Source organism: Tamandua tetradactyla, chromosome 16, assembly GCF_023851605.1.
Source record: "Tamandua tetradactyla isolate mTamTet1 chromosome 16, mTamTet1.pri, whole genome shotgun sequence".
Taxonomy (NCBI): Eukaryota; Metazoa; Chordata; class Mammalia; order Pilosa; family Myrmecophagidae; genus Tamandua; species Tamandua tetradactyla.
Genome location: NC_135342.1, coordinates 5221305 through 5246922, shown reverse-complemented (window position 1 = coordinate 5246922; position 25618 = coordinate 5221305).

The window sequence follows — 25618 nt, the reverse complement described above, 5'->3', positions numbered from 1 at the left end:
GAAGACTAAATATTGTTAAGATGTCAAGCCTACCCAAAGCAATATATAGATTCAATGCAACCCCAATTACAGAAACAGAAAAGCTAATCATCAAATTTGTTTGGGCCCTGAATAATCAAAGCCATCTTGTTAAGGAGGAATGAAGTTGGGGGACCCAAAATATTACAAACTCAAAGTAATCAAAACAGCTTAGTACCAGCACAAAACTGACATATAGACCAATGAGATGGAATTGAGAGTTTAAAGATAAAGCCTCACATCTATGGTCAATTGATTTTTGATAAGGGTGCCTAGTCCACTCAAAAGAGAAAGAATAGTCTCTTCAACAAATTGTGCTGAGACAACTGTATATCTACATGCATAAGAATGAATGTGGTCCAGGCAAAGATGGCAGCTTAGCAATGAGCACATTTTAGGTCATCCTCCAGAACAACTACTAAATAACCAGAAACCATACAGAACAGCTCCTGGGGCCACGTCAGTGATCAGACACACAGCATATACCAGTCTGGACCAGCTGGACCGGCTGTGAGCCTTCCCAGAACCATGAATTCCCCAAGCCACGGTGGCCAGCACCCCTCCCAGAGGGAAAGGAAAGGAACTTTACCAGCAGCAGGGGCTGAGCCCAACCAAACACCAATTGTGGCATTAATTTAAAAATTCTGACTACTAAAAAGAGGCCCCCAGCTCAGGTGAACCTGGTCAAAGCAGAGGTTGCTCATTTTTGCCTCAACTCCAAAGGGGCAGGGCTGACAGAAAAAGAAAAAAAAAGGAAACAGTTTTTGTGGCTGTGTTTCCACAAAGGCTTGACTGCATTTGGATTCAGTGGCAGGACTTCTCAGGCTGCAACTGCCCCAGGCATAGGCAGAAAGAAACTTGTTTGAGGACTTGTCTGGAACCCGTGCTTTCCCCAGGAGAGGGGTGAAACCCAACTCAGGTGGAATCCCTCTCTTAAGGAACTCAGACACCAGGGTTTGGTAAGTTTAAGCCATTAAAACCAGCCTACAACCTCTCCTCTGTCTCCACAACGTCCCCAGCAGAGAAAGTCTGCCAAAGTTAAAGGTACCACATCATCTTATGCTGGTGGGACCCACAGGCAGACAAGTACCGCCTACTGGGCAGGATAAGAAAAACAGAGCCCAGAGACTTCACAGGAAAATCTTTCAACCTTTTGGGTCTCACCGTCAGGGAAAACTGATGCAGGTGATTCTTTCTTCCTGATAGGAGGCCAGTTTGGAATGGGAAAGTCTGGCTGGGGTCTATATTACCTAAGCAGACCCTCCTAAGGGTGGGAGGAAAAAGGTACCATACAAGCAAGGCAAGAAACAAGAAAACAAGAACTGAAAAATTCTCCTCTGTTAAACAAAACCTAAGCTAGAAGTCCAGAATAAGTTGAACTGAATGTCAAAGAACAGATGGACAACAAATCCTTCCAGCAAGAAAACCCTAGGTAAAGGAAGTGAAAACAATCTCCAGAATAAACTAGTTAGGTAATTAAATGTCTAGATACCAGCAAAAAATAACAAATCACACCAGGAAAATTGAAGATTTGGCCCAATCAAAGGAACAAACCAACAATTCAAATGAGCTACAGGAGCTGAAATAATTAATTCAGAATGTATGAACAGACATGGAGAACCTCATCAAAAACCAAATCAATGAATTGAGGGAGGATACAAATAAGACAAGGAATGAACAAAAAGAAGAAATAGAAAGTCTGAAAAAACAAATCACAGAACTTATGGGCATGAAAAGCACAGTAGAAGAGATGAAAAAAACAATGGAAACCTACAATGGTAGATTTCAAGAGGCAGAAAATAGGATTAGTGAATTGGAGGATGGAACACTGAAATCCAACAAGAAACAGAAACTATAAGGGAAAAAATGGAAAAATATCAGTAGGGACTCAAGGAATTGAATTACGATATGAAGCACACAAATATACATGTTGTGGTGTCCCAGAAGGAGAACAGAAGGGAAAAGGAGGAGAAAAACTAATGGAGGAAATTATCACTGAAAATTTCCCAACTCTTATGAAAGACTTAACATTACAGATCCAAGAAGTTTAGTGTATCCCAACGAGAATAGATCCAAATAGATATACTCCAAGACACTTACTAATCAGAATGTCGGAGGTCAAAGAAAAGAGAGAATCTTGAAAGCAGTGAGAGAAAAGAAACTCATCACATACAAGGGAAACCCAATAAGACTATGCATAGATATCTCAGCAGAAACCATGGAGGGAAGAAGACAGTGGGATGATATATTAAAATTACTAAAAAAGAAGAACTGCCAACCAAGAATACTATATCCAGCAAAATTGTCCTTCAAAAATGAGGGAGAAATTAAAACATTCTCAGACAAAAAAATCACTGAGAGAATTTGTGATCAAGAGACCAGCTCTGCAAGAAATACTAAAGGGAGCACTAGAGACAGATACGAAAAGACAGAAGAGAGAGGTGTGGAGAAGAGTGCAGAAAGAAAGACTATGAGTAAAGGTAAAAGGAAGGAAAATTAGACATGACATATAAGATCCAAAAAGCAAAATGGTAGAGGAAAGTACTACCTGTACAAAATAACACTAAATGTTAATGGATGAAACACCCCGATCAAAAGACATAGACGGGTAGAATGGATTAAAAAGCAGGACCCATCTATATGCTGTCTACAGGAGATGCATTTTAGACCCAAGGATAAACGTAGGCTCAAAGTGAAAGGTTGGGAAAAGATATTTCATGCAAACAACAATCATAAAAGAGCAAGAGTAGCTATACTAATATCCAACAAATTAGACTTCAAATGTAAGACAGTTAAAAGAGACAAAGAAGGACACTATGTATTAATAAAAGGAACAATTCAGCATGAAGACGTAACAATCATAAATATTTATGCACCGAACCAGAATGCTCCAAAATACATGTGACAAACACTGAAAACATTGAAAAGAGAAATAGACACATCTACCATAATAGTTGGAGACTTCAATTCCACACTCTCATCAATGGACAAAACATCTAGACAGAGGATCCATAAAGAAACAGAGAAGTTGAATAATACAATAAATGAGCTAGACTTAACAGACAGTCATAGAACATTACACCCCACAACAGCAGGATGCACCTTTTTCTCAAGTGCTCATGGATTGTTCTCAAGGATCCCTATGCTGAGTCATAAAGCAAGTCTCAATAAATTTAAAAAGATTGAAATCATACAAAACACTTTCTCAGATCATAAAGGAATGAAGTTGGAAACCAATAATAGGCAAAGCACCAGAATATTCACAAATATGTAGAAGCTCAACAACACACTTTTAAACAACCAGTGGGTCAAGGAAGAAATTACAAGAGAAATCAGTAAATATCTCGGGGAAAATGAAAATGAAAACACAACATATCAAAACTTTTGGGATGCATCAAAGGCAGTGCTAAAAGGGAAATTTATTGCCCTAAATACCTATATCAAAAAAGATGAAAGAGTAAAAAAAAACCTGTCCACTTGGAAGAAGTAGAGAAAGAACAGCAAACTAACCCCAAAACAAGCAAAAGGAAAGAAATAACAAAGATTAGAGCAAAAATAAATGAAATTGAGAACATGAAAGCAATTGAGAAAATCAATAAAACTAGAAGCTGGTTCTATGAGAAAATCAATAAGATTGATCGACCCTTAGCAAGACTGACAAAAAGAAGGAGAGAGAGTATGCAAATAAATAAGATCAGAAATGGAAGAGGAGACATAACCACTGACCCCACAGAAATAAAGGAAGTAATGACAGGATACTATGAACTACTTCATGATAATGAATACAACAACATAGATGAAGTGGACAACTTCCTAGAAAGGCATGAACAACCAACTTTGACTCAAGAAGAAATAGATGACCTCAACAAACCAATCACAAGTAAAGAAATTGAAGCAGTCATTAAGAAGCTCCCCAAAAAGAAAAGTCCAGGACCAGATGGCTTCACATGTGAATTCTACCAAACATTCCAGAAAGAATTAGTACCAACTCTGTTCAAACTCTTCAAAAAAACGGAAGTGGAGAGAAAGCTACCTAATTCATTCTACAAAGCCAATATCACCCTCATACCTAAACCAGACAAAGATATTACAAAAAAAAGAAAACTACAGAGCAAACTTTCTAATGCATATAGATGCAAAAATCCTCAACAAAATTCTAGCAAATCGAATCCAGCAACACATTAAAAGAATTATACATCATGACCAAGTAAGATTCATCCCAGGTATGCTAGGATGGTTCAACATAAGAAAATCAATTAATGTAACACACCATATGAACAAATCAAAGCAGAAAAACCACATGATCATCTCGATTGATGCAGAAAAGGCATTTGACAAAATTCAACATCCTTTCCTGTTGAAAACACTTCAAAGGATAGGAATACAAGGGAACTTCCTTAAAATGATAGAGGGAATATATGAAAAAACCCACAGCTAATATCGTCCTCAATGGGGGAGAACTGAAAACTTTCCCCCTAAGATCAGGAACAAGACAAGGATGTCCACTACCACTGCTTTTATTCAACATTGGAATAAAAGTGTTGGAAGTTCTAGCCAGAGCAATTAGACAAGAAAAAGAAATACAAGGCATCAAAATTGGAAAGGAAGAAGTAAAACTATCACTGTTTGCAGATGATATGATACTATATGTCAAAAACCCTGAAAAATCCACAGCAAAACTACTAGAGTTAATAAACGAGTACAGCAAAGTGGCAGGTTACAAGATCAACATTCAAAAATCTGTAGTGTTTCTATACACTAGTAATGAACAATCTGAGGGGGAAATCAAGAAAGGAATTCCATTTACAATTGTAACTAAAAGAATAAAATACTTAGGAATAAATTTAACTAAAGAGACAAAAGACCTATACAAAGAAAACTACAAGAAAGTGTTAGAGGAAATCACAGAAGACCTCAATAGATGGAAGGGCATATCATGTTCATGGATTGGAAGACTAAATATAGTTAAGATGTCAATTCTACCTAAATTGATTTACAGATCCAACGCAATACCAATCAAAATCACAACAACTTACTTTTCAGAAATAGAAAAACTAATAAGCAAATTTATCTGGAAGGGCAGGGTGCCCCAAATTGCTAAAAGTATCTTGAGGAAAAAAAATGAACTGGAGGACTCATGCTGCCTGACTTTAAGGCATTTTATGAAGCCACAGTGGTCAAAACAGCATGGTACTGGCATAAAGACAGATATATTGACCAATGGAATCGAACAGAATGTTCAGGTATAGGCCTTCTCATCTATGGACATTTGATCTTTGATAAGGCAGTAAAGCCAACTCACCTGGGACAGAACCGTCTCTTCAATAAATGACGCCTAGAGAACTGGATATCCATATGCAAAAGAATGAAAGAGGTCCTGTATCTCACACCCTGTACAAAAGTTAACTCAAAATGAATCAAAGATCTAAACATCAGGTCTAAGACCATAAAACAGTTAGAGGAAAATGTAGGGAGATCTCTTATAAATCTTATAATTGGAGGCAGTTTTATAGATGTTACACCTAAAGCAAGAGCACAGAAGAAAGAAAGAAAGAAATGAGAACTCCTCAAAATTAAACACTTTTGTGCATCAAAGAACTTCAACAAGAAAGTAAAAAGACAGCCTACACAATGGGAGACAATATTTGGAAACGACATATCAGATAAAGGTCTAGTATCCAGAATTTATAAAAAGATTGTTCAACTCAACAACAAAAAGACAGCCAATTCAATTACAAAATGGACAAAAGACTTGAGCAGTACACTTCTCAGGAGAGGAAATACAAATGTCCATAAGGCACATGAAGAGATGCTCAACGTCCCTGGCCATTAGAGAAATGCAAATCAAAACCACGAGATATCATCTCACACCCACCAGAATGGCCATTATCAACAAAACAGAAAATGACAAGTGCTGGAGAAGATGCGGAGAAAGAGGCACACTTATTCACTGTTGGTGGGAATGTCACATGGTACAACCACTGTGGAAGGCAGTTTGGTGGTTCCTCAAAAAGCTGAATATAGAATTGCCATATGACCCGGCAATACCACTGCTAGGTATCTACTCAGAGGACATAAGGGCAAAGACATAAATGAACATTTGCACACCAATGTTTATAGCAGCATAATTTACAATTGCAAAGAGATGGAAACAGCCAAAATGTCCATCAACAGATGAGTGGCTAAACAAACTGTGGTATATACATACGGTGGAATATTATGCAGCTTTAAGACAGAATAAACTTATGAAGTATGTAAGAACATGGATGGGTCTTGAGAACATTATAATAAGTGAGACTAGCCAAAAACTAAAGGACAAATACTGTATGGTCTCATTGATATGAACTGACATTAGTGAATAAACTTGGAATATGTTGTTCATAACAGAGACCATCAGTAGATAGAAATAGGGTAAGATATTGGGTAATCGGAGCTGAAGGGATACAGATTGTGCAACTGGACTGAATACGAAAACTCAGAAATGGACAGCACAATACTACCTAACTGCAATATAATTATGTTAAAACACTGAATGAAGCTGAATGTGAGAATGATAGAGGGAGGAGGGCTGGGGACATACTGAAATCAGAAAGAAATATAGATATTAAAGATTGAGGTGGTATAATCTAGGAATGCCTAGAGTGTATAATAATAGTGAAATGTACAAGGTACAATTTTAAAAATGTTTTTGCATGAGGAAGAACAAAGGAATGTCATTATTGCATGGTGCTGAAAATAGATGGTAATTAATATTTTAAAATATCGCCTTCTGTGTGAGACTAAAGCAAAAAATGTTTATTTGTTACAAAATTTATATTTTGACTAGTGCATTTCCTAATATAACTTATGTAGATAGTTTGATTGAACACCATAAATACTTGGAATCTCAGGTAGGACATGAGATTTTGTTGGTTTGTCCTGAGTGATGTCCTGGATGAATCCCAGAGTGATTTGATCAGTGACTGGAAAAGTATCTGCAAAGCCCCCTTTGGGGAGTGGTGAGAACGGGGAGAAATTCAACTTCCCCAAGTTGAATTCTTGATATTCTCACAAGCAGTGTGGACAACCAAAGCTATAGGCAGAGCCTCCAGTCTTGGGGTTTGTTCATATGAAACTTAACCCCGCAAAGGATAGGTCAAGTCTACTTAAAATTTAGGCCTAAGAGTCACCCCCAAGAGAGCCTCTTTTGTTGCTCAGATGTGGCCTCTCTCTCCAGCCAACACAACGAGCAGTATCACCACCCTCCCCCTCTCTGCGTGGGACATGACTCCCAGGGGTGTGGACCTTCCTGGGAACGTGGGACAGAGATTTTGGAATGAGTGGAGACTCAGCATCAAGGGATTGAGAAAACCTTCTCGACCAAAAGGGGGAAGAGGGAAATGAGACAAAGTGCCAATGGCTGAGAGATTCCAAACAGAGTTGAGAGGTTATCCTGGAGGTTATTCTTATGCATCAAGTAGATATCATCTTGTTATTCAAGATGTAATGGAGAGGCTGGAGGGAACTACCTGAAAATGTAGAGCTGTGTTCCAGTGGCCATGTTTCTTGAGGATGATTGAATAATGATACAGCTGTAACAATGTGACTGTGTGATTGTGAAAACCTTGTGTCTGATGCTCCTTTTATCTACCTTGTCAACAGATGAGTAGAACATATGGAATAAAAATAAATAATAGGGGGAACAAATGTTAAATTAAATTTAGTTTGAAATGCTAGAGATCAATGAAAGCAAGGGGTAAGGGGTATGATAGGTATGATCTTTTTTTTTCTTTCCTGTATCATTTTATTTCTTTTCTATTGTCTTTTTTGAATTAATGCAAATGTTCTAAGAAATAATGAATATGCAACTAGGTGATGATATTGTGAATTACTGATTATGTATGTTGTTTTTTTTTGTTTCTTATTTTTTAATTAATTAAAAAAGGGTTGCTTTCTTTTAAAGAACTAATGAAAAATGTATACAATTATTAAAGATTCCACACTAAAATAAACCATATGCTGGAATAAGCTTTCTCCTTGCCATCTAAATCCTACCATTTTCCCTTTAGATTTAAAACCACGTTTGATCAATTATTGGGTGGTTCAGATATTTCCTCCTTTGGATGTTCATAGGTATTTAATAAAAATACCATGTCCTTTGGTTGTTCTGTATTTAAACTATCCATGCTATCCTGGTGTAGCTGACTACCTTAGGATGTTTTAGATTGTTGGTCTGACAATTTCCCAATACTGACAAATCTTCCAAAGACTGCCTTGTTGTGCCACTCAGATCGCTGCCTCACAATTCCTTGAACCAAGAGAAAATGGGAGCATTCCCATGAGTTATTACGATCCCTAGCCTGCCCTTGAGCTCTGAAGTATAACCAATGCCAACTGAGTGACGCTCACATTTTAGGGATTTTGCAAAGCTCTGTGGCCTTAGTTGGAGAGCCAATGATTGCTGGTAAAGGAACTGTATTCTGGATACTAGACCCTTATCTAATATATCATTTCCAAACATTGGCTCCCATTGTACAAGCTGCTTTTTTTTACTTTCTTGACAAAGTTCTTTGATGCACAAAACTGTTTAATTTTGAGGAGTTCCCATTTATCTCTTCCTTCAATGCTCTTGCTTTGGGTGTAAGATCTAGGAAACTGCCTCCTATTATAAGATTTATAAGATGTTTACGTACATTTTCTTCTAAAAGTTTCGTGGTCTTAGAACTAATGTTTAAGTCTTTGATCCATTTTGAGTTAATTTTTGTATAGGGTGTGAGATATGGATCCTTTTCCATTCTTTTGCATGTGGATATTCAGTTCTCTAGGCACCATTTATTGAAGAGACTGATCTTTCCTAGGTGAATTGACTTGACTGCCTTATCAAAGATCAATTGTCCATAGATGAGATGGTCCATATCTGAACACTCTATTCAATTCCATTCTTCAGTATATCTATCTTTATGTCAGTACCATGCTGTTTTGACCACTGTAGCTTCATAATATGCCTTAAAGTCAAGTAGTGTGAGACCTCTGACTTCATTTTTCTTTCTCAGGATACTTTTAGCTATTTGGGGGATCCTGCCCTTCCAGATAAATTTGCTTATTGGTTTTTCTATTTCTGAAAAATAAGTTTTGGGGATTTTAATTGCTATTGCATTGAATCTATAAATCAATTTAGGTAGAATTGATATCTTAACTATATTTAGACTTCCAATTCATGAACATGGTATGCCCTTCCATTTATTTAGGTCTTCTGTGATTTCTTTTAGCAATTTCTTATAGTTTCCTTTTTATACATCTTTGTATCCTTAGTTAAACTTACTCCAAAATATTTTGGTTGCAACAGTAAGTGAAATCTTTTTCTTGATTTCCCCTTCAGATTGCTCATTGCTAGTTTACAGAAACACTACAGATTTTTGAGTGTTGATCTTGCAACCGGCCACTTTGCTGTACTGATTTATTTAATCTAGTAGTTTTGCTGTGGATTTTTCGGGGTTTTCAACATATAGCATCATATCATCTGCAAACAATGAGAGTTTTACTTCTTCCTTTCCAATTTTTATGCCTTGCATTTCTTTTTCTTGTGTAATTGCTCTGGCTAGAACTTCCAACACAATATTGAATAACAATGGTGACAGTGGACATCCTTGTCTCGTTCCTGATCTTAGGGGGAAAGTTTTCAGTTTTTCCCATTGAGGATGATGTTAGCTGTGAGTTTTTCACATATTCCCTTTATAATGTTGAGAAAGTTCCCTTCTAATTCTATCCTTTGAAGTGTTTTCAATGAGAAAAGATGTTGAACTTTGTCAAATGCCTTTTCTGCATCAATGGAGATAATGATATGTTTTTTCTGCTTTGATTTCTTGATATAGTGCATTACATTAATTGATTTTCTTATGTTGAGCCATCCTTGCCTACCTGGGATGAATCCTACTTGGTTGTAGTGTATAATTCTTTTAATGTGATGCTGAATTGGATTTGTAAGAATTTCATTAAGGATTATTGCATCTATATTCATTAGAGAGATTGGTCTGTAATATTCTTTTCTTGTAGTATCTTTGTCTGGCTTTGGTATGAGGTTGATGTTGGCTTCATAGAATGAGTTAGGCAGCCTTCTCTCCTCTTCAATTTTTTGAAGAGTTTGAGCAGGATGGTACTAATTCTTTCCTGAATGTTGGTAGAAATCATATGTGGAGCCATCTGGTCCTGGACTTTTCTTTTGCAGGGGCTTCTTAATGATTAATTCAATTTTTTTTTACTTGTGATTCATTTGTTGAGGTCGTCTATTTCTTCTTGAGTCAATATTGGTTGCTCATTCCTTTCTAGGAAGTTGTCCATTTCATCTACATTGTCGAGTTTATTACTGTAAAGTTGTTCATACTATCTTCTCATTACCTCCTTTATTTCTGCAGGGTCAGTGGTTATGTCTTCTCTTCCATTTCTGATTTTATTTGTTTTCATTCTTTCTCTTCTGTTTCTCAACCTTGCTAAGGGTCCATCAATCTTACTGATTTTCTCATAAAACCAAATTCTGGTTTTCATGTTCTCAATTTCAAATTATTTCTGCTTTAATCTTCATTATTTATTTCCTTTTGCTTGTTTTGAGGTTATTTTGCTGTTCTTTCTCTAGTTCTTCCAAGTGAACAGTTAATTCCTCGATTTTTGCTCTTTCTTCTCTTTTTGATATAGGGCAATAAATTTCCCTTTTAGCACTGCCTTTTGTTTCATCCCATAAATTTTGGTGTGTTGTGTTTTAATTTTCATTTGCCTCAAGATATTTACTGATTTCTCTCGTAATTTTTTCCTTGACCCAGTGGCTGCTTAACAGTGTGTTGTTGAGCCTCCATATATTTATGAATTTTCTGGCCCTCTACCTATTATTGATTTCCAACTTCATCCCTTCATGATCTGAGAAAGTGTTTGTATGATTTCAATATTTTAAAATTTTTTGAAACTTGCTTTGTGACCCAGATATGGTCCATCCTTGAGAACGATCCATGAGCACTTGAGAAAAAGGTGTATCCTGCTGTTGTGGGATGTAATGTTCTATAAATGTCTGTTAAGTCTAGTTTGTTTATTGTATTATTCAAATTCTCTGTTCCTTCATTGATCCTCTATCTAGATGTTCTGTCCATTGATGAGAGTGGGGAATTGAAGTCTCCAACTATTATGGTAGATGTTTCTCTTTTCTGTGCTTTCAGTATTTGCCTCATGTATTTTGGAACATTCTGGCTCAGTGAATAAATATTTATGATTGTTATGTGTTCTTGGTGAATTGTTCCTTTATTAATACATATGTCCTCTTCTGTCTCTTTTAATTGTTTTAACATTTGAAGTCTAATTTGTTGGATATTAGTATAGCTACTCCTGCTCTTTTCTGATTGTTGTTTGCATGAAATATCTTTTCCCAACCTTTCACTTTCAGCCTATGTTTATCCTTGGGTCTAAAATGCATCTCCTGTAGACAGCATGTAGATGGGTCCTGTTTTTAAATCCATTCTTCCAGTCTATGTCTTTTGATTGGAGAGTTTAATCCATTAACATTTGGTGTTATACTATAAGGGCAGTACCTTCTTCTGCCATTTTGCCTTTTGGATTTTATATGTCATATCTAATTTTTCTTCTTTTTACCTTTACTGATAGTCTTCATTTCTACACTCTTCTCCACACCTCTCCTGTCTTTTCTCATCTGTCTCTAGTGCTCCCTTTAGTATTTCTTGCAGAACCAGAATCTTGGTCACAAATTCTCTCAGTGATTTTTTTGTCTGAAAATGTTTTAATTTCTCCCTCATTTTTGAAGGACAATTTTGCTGGCTATAGAATTCTTGGTTGGCATTTTTTCTCTTTTAGCATCTTAAATATATCATACCACTGTCTTCTCACTCCCATGATTTCTGCTGAGAAATCTATACATAGTCTTATTGGGCTTCCCTTTTGTGTGATGGGTTGCTTTTCTCTTGCTGCCTTCAAAACATTCTTTCTTTTTGACATCTGATGTTCTGATTAGTAAGTGTCTTGGAGTATGTTTACTTGGATCTATTCTGTTTGGGGAATGTTGCACTTCTTGAACCTGTAATTTTAAGTTTTTCTGAAGAGTTGGGAAATTTTCAGTGATAATTTTCCTCCATTAGTTTCTCTCCTCCTTTTCTTTTCTCTTCTCCTTCTGGGACACCCATGAAATGTATATTCATGCATTTCATGTTGTCATTCAATTCTCTGAGTCCCTGCTCATATTGTTCCATTATTTTCTCTTGCTTGTCAGATTTCAGATGTCCCATCCTTCAGTTCACTCATCCTGTCTTCCACCTCTTGAAATCTAACATTGTAGGTTTCCATTTTTTTTCATCTCTTCTAATGTGCCTTTCATTCCCATAAGTTCTGTGATTTGTTTTTCAGACTTTTGATTTCTTCTTTTTATTCATCCTTTGCCATCTTTATATCCTCCCTCAATTCATTGATTTGATTTTTGATGAGGTTTTCTATGTGTGTTTGAACAGTCTGAATTAATTGTTTCAGCTGCTGTATCTCATTTGAATTATGGTTTGTTCCTTTGACTGGGCCATATCCTCAATTTTCCTAGTATGATTCGTTATTTTTTGCTGGCATCTAGGCCTTTAATTTCCTTTATTAGTTTATTCTGGAGATTGTTTTCACATTTTTTCTTAGGATTTTCTTGCCAGATGTCTTTGTTTTGTATCTGTTTTTTGACATTCAATTCAGCTTAGTCTAGACCTCTAGCTTAGGTTTTGTTTAACAGATCAGAATTTTTCAGTTTTTATTTTCTTGTTTGTTGCCCTGCCTGCATGGCGCCTTTTTTCCCCTTAGGAGGGTCTACTTGGGTATCATAGACTCCAGTCAGATTTTCCCAGACCAAACCGACCTCCTCTCAGGAGGAAAGAGTCACCTGCATCAGTTTTCTCTGAGGGTGAGACCCAGCAGGTTGAAAGACTTTCCTATGAAGCCTCTGGAGTCTGTGATTTTCCTATTCTGCTCAGTACATGGTGTTTTGTACATGGTTGCCTGTGGGTCCCACCAACATAAAGTGATTCCATACCTTTAACCTCAGCAGACTCTCCCTGCTAGGGGTGTGGTTGAGACAGAGGAAAGGTTATATGCTGGCTTTAATTGCTTCAATTTTCCAGTCCCTGGGGTCTGAATTCCTTTAGGGAAGGATTTCACCTGAGCTGGGCCCCACCCCTCTCTTGGGGAATGCACATCTTCCAGGGAATTATTTCCTTTCACCTAACCAGCCTCTCTGCCTCTCAGACAACCTTAATTCCTCCCTTGCCTGGAGAAGTTGGAGCCTGAGAACTCTTGCAAATGCATACAAAAAAGCAGTCTAGCAGTAGAAACACAGCAACAGAAAAAGAAAAGAAAAAAAAGTCCTTTTTTTTTTTTACATGGGCAGGTACCTGGAACAGAACCCGGGTCCTCTGGCATGGCAGGCAAGCGTTCTTGCTGCTGAGCCACCGTGGACCACCCAAGGTATCCTTTTTAGGGCAGCGCCCATGTACCTCAGGTTTGCCAATCAAGACCTTAAGTTGGTACCTTGCTCTATGTATCTTCAGGTCTATGTGCCCCCTCCTTTCCTTCAGGGCCCAGGCCTTTCTGATCCAAGAAAACCTCTGTTTTTTTTTTCTTTTCCTGCCAGCCCTGCCCCCTCTACACTGGGGCAAAACCCAGCAACCTCAGCTTTTACTTGAGGTTTAGCTGAGGTCTATTTTTAGTAGTCAGAGTTTGTTAATTAACTCCTCAATTGGAGCTTGGTGGAACTCAGCCTGTTGCTGTTAATAAAGTATTCTTTCCCCTCTGAGATGCAGCCTGTGTGGGAGGGGCACTAGCCTCCTTGGCTTGGGGGATTCACGATTCTGGGTGGGATCATAGCTAATCCAGCTTGTCCAGACTGGTGTATGCTCAAACAACTGATGTGGTCCCAGCAGTTGCTTTGTACTGTTTCTGGCTATTTACTAGCTGCTCTGGAAGACAAACTAAATCCCACACCTCACTGTGCTGCCATCTTGGACCCAACCCCTTCTTAAACTTTTTAAGGTGTGGATCCACTGTAGATCTCAGTGCAGTTCTGGGAGCTGAGTTCTCGGGTGGTTTAGAGTCTAATTTCTAACTTTTTCCAGGTGCTTCCAGGTGGGAAGTTCTGGGCTTAGGGGTAAGGAGGCATGACAATCTAAATCTGTGTGATCCCAGGAACATCACTGCACTCGCTGGGCCTCAGTCCCACTCCTAGTAATGGGAGGGGTATGCCAGGAATCTTTCCAAGCAATAGATCTTCCTGTTCTGCCCACTCAAGATGCTGCTGTGGGAGACTGCAAAGCTGAGGAGGAGAGAGATGGACAGTTGGGTAAGCCTCCCATACCTGTTCAGGGTGCCCACAGCCCTCTTCTCAAGCAAATCCACTGGACATTGTTCCTTCCTTCTGCCTGTCTGCACCCTGCAGCATCTGTCCTCTCCTGTCCCCTTGCCTCATGCTGCCCTTCTGGTGGCTATGACCTCACTCTTAGCAGGAGCTCCTGATACCACCTGACCCATTCTTCCTGACCCCTTACTGGAATCTGTTAATGGTTGGTGCATCCTGGGCCTCAGAATACCAGGGCTGGCAGGTACAGCTGTATGGTGTGTCCATACAGGGAGTGAAAGTTGGTCTGGTGGGTTTGAGAAGTTTGCCTTTTCCGTTTTTGCACTCAGGCAGACATCTATAGACAAGCTTACTCCTGCTCTAGAACCTGCTCTCTTCCCTTTCCTGTTGACTCTCTTTCCTCAAGTTTCATGACTTTAAATGCCACAGAACCACATGATAATGTGCCTTGTAAGTTATACTTGGTTATTGTCACCTGCTCCCCCATCAAGCCCATCCCAGACACTTCATTAACTTCACCACGAGACAACACTATTTTATGGGACAAAACTTCTTTAATTGTAGGTATTGTAATATAGTAATGCTTTGCAAGACCATCTATATGCATATACACACAAAAAATACACATATACTCAGATACACATGTTGAGTTTATGATGGGTTTATATACATGTTGTATATGTATATATATATATATATATATATATATATATATATATTGAGTGGATGAATAAAAAACTAAATGGAGGGGACCTATGGGTAGTTCAGGGGTGGAATTCTTGCCTTCATGCAGGACACCTGGGTTCAATTCCTGGTCCATGCACTTCTTCAAAACAAGACAAATAAACAAAACAAACAAACAAAACAGACAAAAATTCAGCAAATGGTGAAACAGTAATGGGATATTCACATGGAAAAAGAATGAAATGTGACCCTGCCATACAGGATATATATCTATATACCTGAATAGATGCTCTTCCATATTCCCAGACACTCTTCATTCATTCTCTCAGTAAGTGATAAATATTTTGGGGATGTATGATTTTCCAGGCTCTGTTTCAATCCTGGATATGCAACCATGAATGGATCTGTGCCTGCCATTGTTGAGGCCATCCTAGAAGTCTTGGAGTATATGAGCAAATATAAATGCACTGTCAGCACAAAATGTTGCAAGATAAGGTAGTAGAGTTTACTTGTGAGGGGCTGTCCATCTGAGGTATGAATAAAAAGAAATAACACAAATAACTGAAGGACAAGTCAATGCAAGCCAAGGAAGCAACAAGCAACAAGGTACTGAGATGAGAACACATTTAACCAACAAGGTGAGTGTTACAGCTGAAGACACATGAGCAAGGGGAATGTATTAGGAAATGTCATCAGACCAGCAGAATCCTGCAAGGCCTTTTGCGCTATAGTGAGAACTTTACTTGCCACTAGAAGGTTCTGAGCAAGGGTCAAACATGGTGTGATTTGTATTTTAAAATAAATTCTCTTGTCTATGTGTGGAAAATTAATGTAGAGGAGCAAAAGTGGAAGCAAGGAGATCTGTTTCACTCTCCTCACTACTTTCTCACTCAGAATTCTAAAGCTGAAGACCCACAGAGAGCAACATACACCCAGGTAAGCAAATCAAAAGTGAAGTGGGGAGTGGCCATCCCTCCTTCCCTAGTCAACAGAGCTGCTGGACAAGAGAGACAGACAAGTGGAAGAGGACAAGCAGAAAGACAGTCAGGTGTGTCCTTTCTTTTCAAGGCCCCCACCCCAACCTCTTCTTGTCTTCTCACTCTCCTGGCATTCCCCAGTATGCTGCAGCTAAGACCCCATACTGTGACATATGCCCAGATAAACAACTTGACTTATCCAGGGGAGTTACCCACACCTCATCTCCTCCCAAGCAGGGAAAGCCTGAGCTGACACCAGCCTGTATGCTATTCTAGCCATACAACTGGCCAGGACAAGACTCAGTCACCCACACTCCAGGAAGGACATGGCAGGGCCTCCCATATTCACTAGTTCTCTCCAGAAGGCAGTGGAGCTGCCTCCATGGACCTTGGCTAATGAATCCCAGTCTGGGATCCTTTTAAATGCAAGAAGCTTGTTCTGGGGCTTTTGAAATCCTTTAATTCTACACACAAAGACAATAATATCTCTATAGTTTGGAAACAAATAATCCACTTCTAAAAACCAATGGAAGAAACCATAAATGAAGTTGCAATGCTTTTTTCCTTATTTTACACAAAATGTAAATCTGATATAACAAAATCAATGAAATGGGGAAATTAAGTGCCCACATTAAAATATTAGAAATAAGAAGGAAGTCTGAAAATAAAAACTTGAGCTTCCATCTCTAAATGTTAGAAAACAATAGCAAATTAATACCAGGATGATAGAAAAAGAGATAGTATAATGGTAAGAGCACTTATTGATAAGGAATGACCTAAAAAAGAGAAAACTCAACAAAGCCATAAAACTTTGTTCTAGGATACTTTTGAGATGTATGAAAGTCCCATCAACACTGTTCCAGTTTGCTAGCTGCCAGAATGCAACACACCAGAGATGGATTGGCTTTTAATAAAAGGGGATTTATTGTGTTAGTTCTTCAGAGGAAAGGCAGCTAACTTTCATCTGAGGTTCTTTCTTATGTGGGGAGGCTCAGGGTAATCTCTGCTGGCCTTCTCTCCAGGCCTCTGGTTCAACAACTTTCCCCAGGGTGGTTCCTTTCTGCATCTCCAAAGGCCTGGGCTGAGCTGTGAGTGCTGAGATGAGGTATGCTGAGTTGCTTTGGCTGTGCTACATTGAGCCCTCTCATTTAAGCACCAGCCAATTAAGTCAAAACTCATTCATTGCTGCAGACATGCCTCCTAGCCAACTGCAGATGTAATCAGCAACAGATGAGGCTCACGTACCATTAGCTCATGTCCACAGCAACAGAACTAAGCAAGTTCACCTGGCCAAGTTGACAACTGACTCTAACTACCACAAACACTGAACTGTTCAAAAGGCACAAATTACCAAAATAAGAAATGAAAAGGTGGTATCACTACAGATCCTACAGATTGTACTAGATAAGTGCATATTACCTACTTTCCCCAATTTTGATTAAAATTACAAATACATCCAAAATTAAATGTACCAAAATGTTCTCAAGAATTAATAAAAATCTGAATCATGCTCATTCATCACATGAATCAAATTTTAAATTTAAAATCATCCCACAAAATAAACTCCATATCTATCAAGTTTCTCTTCCCTTAAAGAATAAACACTATTCACACACAAATGTTTCTGGAATTAATACAATCCAACATATTATGTTAGGCCATTATGATCACCTGACAAGGATATTTCAAGAGAGGTAAATCACTCTTCATTCTCTCACATAAACTTAGATGTAAAATAACAAAATACTAGTGAGAATGTATATTATGACCAAATTTTGGAAGTAAAGATGGTTTAATATTCCAAATCACTCAATATAGCTCTCCATATTAATATAATTAACAAAAAATAAATATGATATTCTTGAAAGATATAGACAATGGATTTGACCAATTTAGAATGTGTCTATGACTAAAAATACTTACCAAAATCAGAAACTGGTCTAATATTTTACTTTTTCCTTTTATGGATCATACTTTGATGTTAAGTCTAAGGACACTCACCTAGCTCTAGATCCTGAGAATTTCATTGTATATTTTATCTAAAATGTTTATAGTTTTTGTATTTGTACCCCAATACTCATAGGAAGTTGATTTATAATAGCCAGAAACTGGAAAGAGCCCAGATGTCCTTCAGTAGATGAATGGTTAAGCAAACCATGATGTATTTATGTATTGAATACTAATCAGCAATCAAAGCATTGTACTGTTTAAACATGAGACTTACATGACTCTCAGGGAATTATACTGACTGAAGAAAGCAAATTCAAAGAGATCATGTACTGAATGTTTTTATTGGCATAATAATTTTGAAATGACAAAACTTTAGAAATGGAGAACAGATTACTGGTTGCCAGGGTTTAGGAATAGGACTGTGATAGTGGAAGATCTGTTCAGTTATAAAAATGCAATACATGGAATCCATGTGATGATGGAACTGTTGTGTATCTTGACAGTGGTGATACATTCAGGAATCTACACACATGATAAAATTGTACAGAACTAATCTCTTTCACTCTCTCACAGACACACACACACACAGACACACCCATACACACACATGCAAATACCAATATTCACTGGGCTTAGTCCAGAAGTTCATCTATTAACTGGACACCATAGGACCCTATACTAACAAGAGGACCTAAGGGAACTGAGGTCTCCTGACAACAAAATCTACCCAGACCCTATATGCAACATCCCTTAACTCACTGAAGATAGTAATTTGCAAGACATTGTACTCATAATGTATTTATTTTCCTTTCACCTATTTTGGAGGATGCATATAAGTAACCAGACTTTATTTGAGGTATTGGGCATAATCCTAATACTTAGAACCAATGAAAAATATACCCCTGCCTGGGACTGGTTCCCGTCTAAATTCTGCATACCTTGAGAAAGCAGACAAGGTATGCACTAATTCCAGGATTAACATATGAGACTTGAATCTAAACAGAACAGAGAGGGCCTAGACCACCTGGGCTCAGGTGCTAACCCTCAACTGACCCTTTTACCTGAATTGCATGTAATAACTGGGTTGGATATAAAATTCTTGACTGACAGTTAGTCAATTCAAAGCATTAACATAATATTGTTGATGAAACCTATGCTGACAAAGATATTGTCATTTAAAGGTTTTTTGCTTTTACCTGATAGTCAGTTTTAGAATTTTCCATTTTTTCCTTCAATTATGCACTACCAGTATCACTATAATATGCCAAGGTATAGATTCTTTTTTAAAAATATCTTTCTTGGGATTTATATGTACTCCATTTCATATTATTCCCTACTTCTTTTCTGTAAATGTGCCATCTTGTGCTGGTTTTAAAGGATTATATATCATAGAAAAGTCATATTTTAATCCTGATCTACCCTTTAATCCCTATTCAGCACTGTAGGTTGGAGACTTGATTAGATTATTGCCACAGAGATGTGACACACCCAATTGTGGGCATTATCCTTTGATTGGAGGGAAATGTGACTATACCCATTCCAGGTGGGTCTTGATTAATTTACAGGAAACCTTTAAGAGAGGAAACATTTTTGAAGAAGCTTCATAGCCATGAGAGCCCATGCACCCAGAAACCTTTGGATATGAAGAAGGAATATGCCTCTGGGGGAGCTTCATGAAACAAGAAGCCTGGAGAGAAAGCTAGCAGATGTTGCCATGTGCACCGTGTGCCTTTCCAGATGAGAGAGAAATCCCAAACATCATCAGCCTTCTTGAACCAATACATCCTTCCCTAAATGCCTTAGATTGGACATTTCTATAGCCTTACTTTAGTTTGGACATTTTCATAGACTTAGAACTGTAAACTTGCAACTTAATAAATTCCCCATTTTAAAAGCCACTCTGTTTCACATTCCAGCAGCTTGCAAACTAGAACACATCTTTTGCCAGTTCATAAAACATTTTCCCTTTGAAGTTCATAACAGATGTAAGCCAAAGTCTTGAATTCTGAGATCTGTCTCTTAGTTTATTTTTTCCTGTATTTCCTAGATGTACATCTGGCTTTTCCAAATTGTGGAATATTTTCCACTTTTTTCCTCACTAATTCCCTCATAGATACCCCCAAGTCTGTTTTGAAATTTCTCCTTCGTGTTCTTATCCAAACATCGTCTTTTTACTCCTCTATACATCTACTTAGTTAAATTTCAAAACAAGCTATTTTTTATAATGCACTTCTTTAATTTTTAAGGATTTGGAACATGTTAATTTTGAACTAATTTTTGATTTTGCTGTTTTCTGTTTCCTAGAATGATAGTGTACTTATGTTACCAGACAAAGGTTCTGGATTTTTCTGTCCAATGTGCTCACTAACCAATTCCTGAATGTCAGGGTTTCAAAGAGAGAAAGAGTTTATTACTACATGTGTAGCAGGAGAGCAGACAGCCTAATGGCCCAAAATCTGTCTCCCTGAGTTTAGGGGGTTCAAGGTTTTTTAAGGTTTTTAACAAGGAGAGATGAGGTCATTTCAAATAGCAAGCTCAAAGCAGAAAAGGAGACAAGCATTATCATTATCATTTCAATAAGAGAATGTAAGTTGGAAGGAGGGGAGGCAGAGCTATCACTTCAGTATTAAAGGTGTAAACCAAAAGGAAGAAGTAGTTAATGGCCGCCTATTTTTTTATTTTTATATTTTTACTTAGCATTAAGGCCTTTGCTCTACAAGAAAATGACCAGCTCTTACAATCACAAAGGCACAGAATAAGGGCTTTTTACATTCATTTCAGATACCAAGGCAGCTGGACTACAATTCAGAGATCTCAGATCTACTTCTGAATTTCCCTGTCTACTCCAACATTCCAGAAAGCAAAAAGGAATCTTTATTTAATGATTTACTACTTAAAAATCATCTCCTAAATCCTGATTTCTTGATTACAATTCCCCTCTGTCCTTTGACCATTCCCCAAACTTGGAGGATATCTGGACGATGACTGCTCTGGCTACTTCCTGCTGATAAAAGGCATCAACTCTAAGGGTTTGGGAAGCGGAACTTCTTAGATTGTCGTTGGATATGTTCTTTAACTTCAGTTTTTTTTTCCAGAGCATTAAGGCTTATCCCATACTTTGGTTATGGCAGGTCTGGGCTGTTCTTCTAAACCTTGTAGGTGTTTGCAATGATATCTGCCTCCCAGAATTTGCTCAATTTCTCTCCTTCAGAATTCTCAGTGGTCTGTTTTCCAATATTGGTCCTGTGAAAGAGTCTAGGAGAGAAGAACTTGTTAGAGGCTGCTATTCTTATTCTAATATGATGTACCCATGGTTTTACTCCCATCAAATTGACAGGGGAGCAAGTTGTTAATAAAATTTAAGGAGTAAAGGGGTGAACTGATTAAACCAGTTGTTATTCTTGGAGGGTTCAATATCTCTGGGTTTCAGAGCTTTTCTGGCATTGGAACACTCTGGAGGTTTTAAGTTTCTGAAAAACAGACTTAATAAGTAAAATTTTATAGAGCATAAGATATCTCTTAGGGTTTCCAGGAACACAGGAGCACTATTGGTTGGGGTTTGTCATGTTGTGGCAGTTTGCAATAGCTGGCTGAAACTTGCATAAGAGTAAACTCCAGAATGAACTCTCAACTCAATTTGAAGTCTCTTAGCCATTTAAACTCTATTTCTTTTCCTCCTTTTGGTCCATTCATTCATGATGTTAGGGTCGGGCTCATCCTTGGAACTTATGTCTCACAGTGCCAAGGCCAGTTATGACCCATGATGCCAAGGCCGGTTACCCATGATGCCAGGGCCAGTTAAGTTTCATGCTGCCAGAGCCAGGCTTACACCTCTGGAAATTATGTCCCATGTTGGGGGGAAGCTCAGAGTTTGGCTTAGAAAGGGATGACATTTGAGCAACAGCAGTGATTTTTCTGGAGATGACTCTTAGGCACTAATCCTAAGTAAGTTCAGTTTACTATTATTAACATAAGTTTCATAAGGGCAAGCCTCAAAATCGAGGCCTTGGCTTGTTAAATTGAGAGCCCATCTAAAATCTCTCAGACCAATTCAGCACTACCTTCAGATGTCCAGAGAGCCCCAAGCTTGAAATATAATTAGCTTTTTGATATTTAAGGGATTTATATCCAGAAAAAAGCCTCAATTTTTTCTTAACAATATTCCCAACTGCTAAATAATGCCAGGAACGTGTTATTTCACAAAATTAACTTACAGTTTCTAAAAACTAGTTCAGAATTCTACTTGTTTAAATGCTACTTTCTTACTTAAGGTCTTACACAAGTCATCTCTATGAGGACTTTTTAGGTCGTTCTTAATCTCTCTGCTTTTTTAATTCTTCACATTTGTATTCCTTCATTATGACTGTTTTACACTATGCCTTGGTACAAGTATATTCTAATTAGAATATAAATGCTTTTAAGCTAAGAATTAGGTTTTTCCTATTTATGACAGCATTTACTAACAGAAATATTTTGAATGACATTAACAAAGCCACTACAAATTCAGATTCTCTCATATACTGAGGTAACAAATGGCAAAGTAGCTAAAAACCAGATTCTTTGCAGTTTAGGTAATCAAAGTTATAAAGAATCCATTTATATTTCTTACTAAACTTAACTGATTTCTTAAATAGAATTTGAAGCATTAGCATATTTTACATTTTATTATACTTTGTGTGTTATTATTAGCAGGTGCATTGCTCAGCTCATGTAACCTGACCTATCTAATTAGGCTATTTTAAGAGGAACTTCAAGAATGCATTTACAATACTAGCTTAATTTATATAAGTAAGCTTATATAGATTTAGGGAGGACACACCTAAGAAGAATAAAATTGCATTTGTTCAATTCAAAATTTATCATCAAATTCCTTTTATCAGAGGTTGAAAAAAATCTGTCTTCATAATATCTTAAAATACAAATGATTGTAAAAGAACATTGACTACTGGGTTCTAGAAAATATATTGCAATTGTTTAATTTGTCCCAAGTCTAAATCCAGGAAAGCTTTTCCTTATCTTTCAAAGATCTTTCATTTTATTTACTGAAATTTGGAGATTATTCTTATCCCAAGATTATTTATATATTAATAATGATTACATTATTACCACTACAAAGGTAATATTAACAAACCTAGCCTATTTTATAGCGTTTTTATGCTTAACACTTCTAATCCCCAGGCTAAGTAGAAAAGGAATTCTAAACCATATCTTCCCATATCTTTCTGAGCCTTGCCCTCATCCACACCTGCTTCAGGTGGTTGGGTGTTAGAGCAGGAATTGGTTGCACAGACTAAGATATCCAGCTTGTTGGGTTTGGATTTGAAAGTTTTAGGTGAGGGCCATGGAATTGAGAGTTCCTATGCTCTTCTTTTAACTATTTCCAAATATTAGATTTATTTTATAAAAGGCTGTGACCAGAACTATTGGAAAAGGTCTTTGCTTTTTCCAGAAGCAACCCTTTGGCAGTTTTCTGCTCTCTTAAGGAAATTCCATGGACAGTTTCTTTATAATGTCCTGGGCTTGCTTACAGTAATTACAGAATTAGGGTTTTGAATCTTGCCCCTCATTTCAGATATCAAGGCAGCTGTACCACAATTCAGTAATCTCAGGTATTTCCCTGCCTATTCCAACATTCCAGAAAGCAAAAAGGAATTTTTATTTAATGATTTACTAATCAAAATCATCCCTTAAATCCAGATTCCTCAGTTACACTTACAATGTTTCTTAAGGCACCATTTGTCGTTATTTATTTATTTATTCATTTTTGTGTGCATGGTCCAGGAATTGAACCCAGGTCTCCTGCATGGAAGGTGAGCATTCTACCACTGAACTATTTGTGTACCCGTGTCCTTATTTATTTTAACTTCTTCCCTTGCAATAATCTATATACTTATTATACCATCGGTGTCTTGGAAGGTTAGTAGGTGGCAGCGTTATATAACTATTGCCTTTTAATATATCAGCTCCAAAGGCAACTTTCTGATCAGGATTTTCACTGTTCTGGTTATTTATATCTGGGACCCTCCATCATGTGGTGACAGCCATGTATTTCCCTTTGCTGCATAAAATATCTTACATCCATACACAGGAGAGAGTTCTGATTTCTGGTCATGACCCGAATTCCATTCACCAACAGGGAGCTGGTTCATAGTTCCTAGATTGCTACCCTGCAGCTCCATCTCCTGTCTCCATACAGATGGAGACATTCAGATGCCACCAGGTAAAGCTGCTTCCAGAGCTTCAGAGTACAATCACAATCACAGTCCATTATGTCAGAATCACCTTGCTTTATATTATTTTATCTTTTACTTATCTGTGTATTTTTAAATGTTTTTCAATAGATATTTCCTGTTTGAAAACTTGTGTATGCACTCAATTTTCAAACTTTATTAGAAATCTAATATGATAATTCACTCAGTGAGTCTACTCACCATTGTGTGTTAATCTAATCCAAGACACTACCAGATATTGAGCACCATCCATGCCTGAGGAATCTTTGAACTCTCACAATGAGGAAAGACCATTATCATTTTTGACAAATGAGGAAGGTAAAACTCAGAGGGATAGATGAACTGTGCCATTCCCACAACCAGAAGGTAGCAAATCAGTGCATTTCCCCAAAGCCAATGTCATTTCCAAAAATGTGAAGACAGTTTGCAAAGGACATGATGAAAAGATTGGCTTATATTAGGAGAGGCATGAAGAATATAAAAGTGATCAGGATTTGGTTCTTGATGATGAAGCAAAATATTCCGCTGCTTACAAGAACTGTTTAAAAGAAATAAAATCTGAAATCCTGGTCCAGAAGGGAAGATGTGTTTTCTTTCAAGATAGTGTGTTAGTTAGGGTTCTCTAGAGAAACAGAATCAATACAGAACACTCGCAAATATGAAATTTATAAAAGTGTCTCTTGTGACCATGGGAATGCAGATTCCAAAATCCTCAGGGCAAGCTGTGAAGCTGATGATTCTGATGGAGGGTCTAGATGAACTCCACAGGAGAGGCTTGCCAGCTGAAGCAGGAAGAGAGTCTGTCTCTTCTGAATCCTCCTTAAAAAGCTTCCAGTGATTAGATTAAACACCACTCATTGCAGAAGACACTACCCTTGGCTGATTACAAATGGAATCAGCTGTGGATGCAGCTGACGTGATCATGATTTAATTCTATGAAATATCCTCATTGCAACAGACAGGCCAGAACTTGCCCAACCAGACAAACAGGTACCACCACTTGGCCAAGTTGACACATGAACCTGACCATAACAGTCCAACCCTTATCCACTTGGCAGCCATATGTATCACTTTAAACTATACCTAATTTCTAAATAAAAAAAACAATAAAACACACATTTATTCTTTCAACTAACAATACTCAACTTTACTGAGTATAACTGGAAACACATTATATCTCTCCAGAATAGGGTGCAAGCCCTTGGGTAATATTCACTCTTAAACTTGATATCTTACAACTTAAGTAGAATAACAGGAACAAAACAGTATTACAGTCCTCATTTCTGTAACTGATCACGTGGTTGTAGTTCATATTTATCACTACCTTCTTCCACTACCCATTCCATGTTCCCTTTACCCTCAGCAAGCACTTCAGCTGGCTATGTTTTTTTGCCTGGTGGGGTGACCCA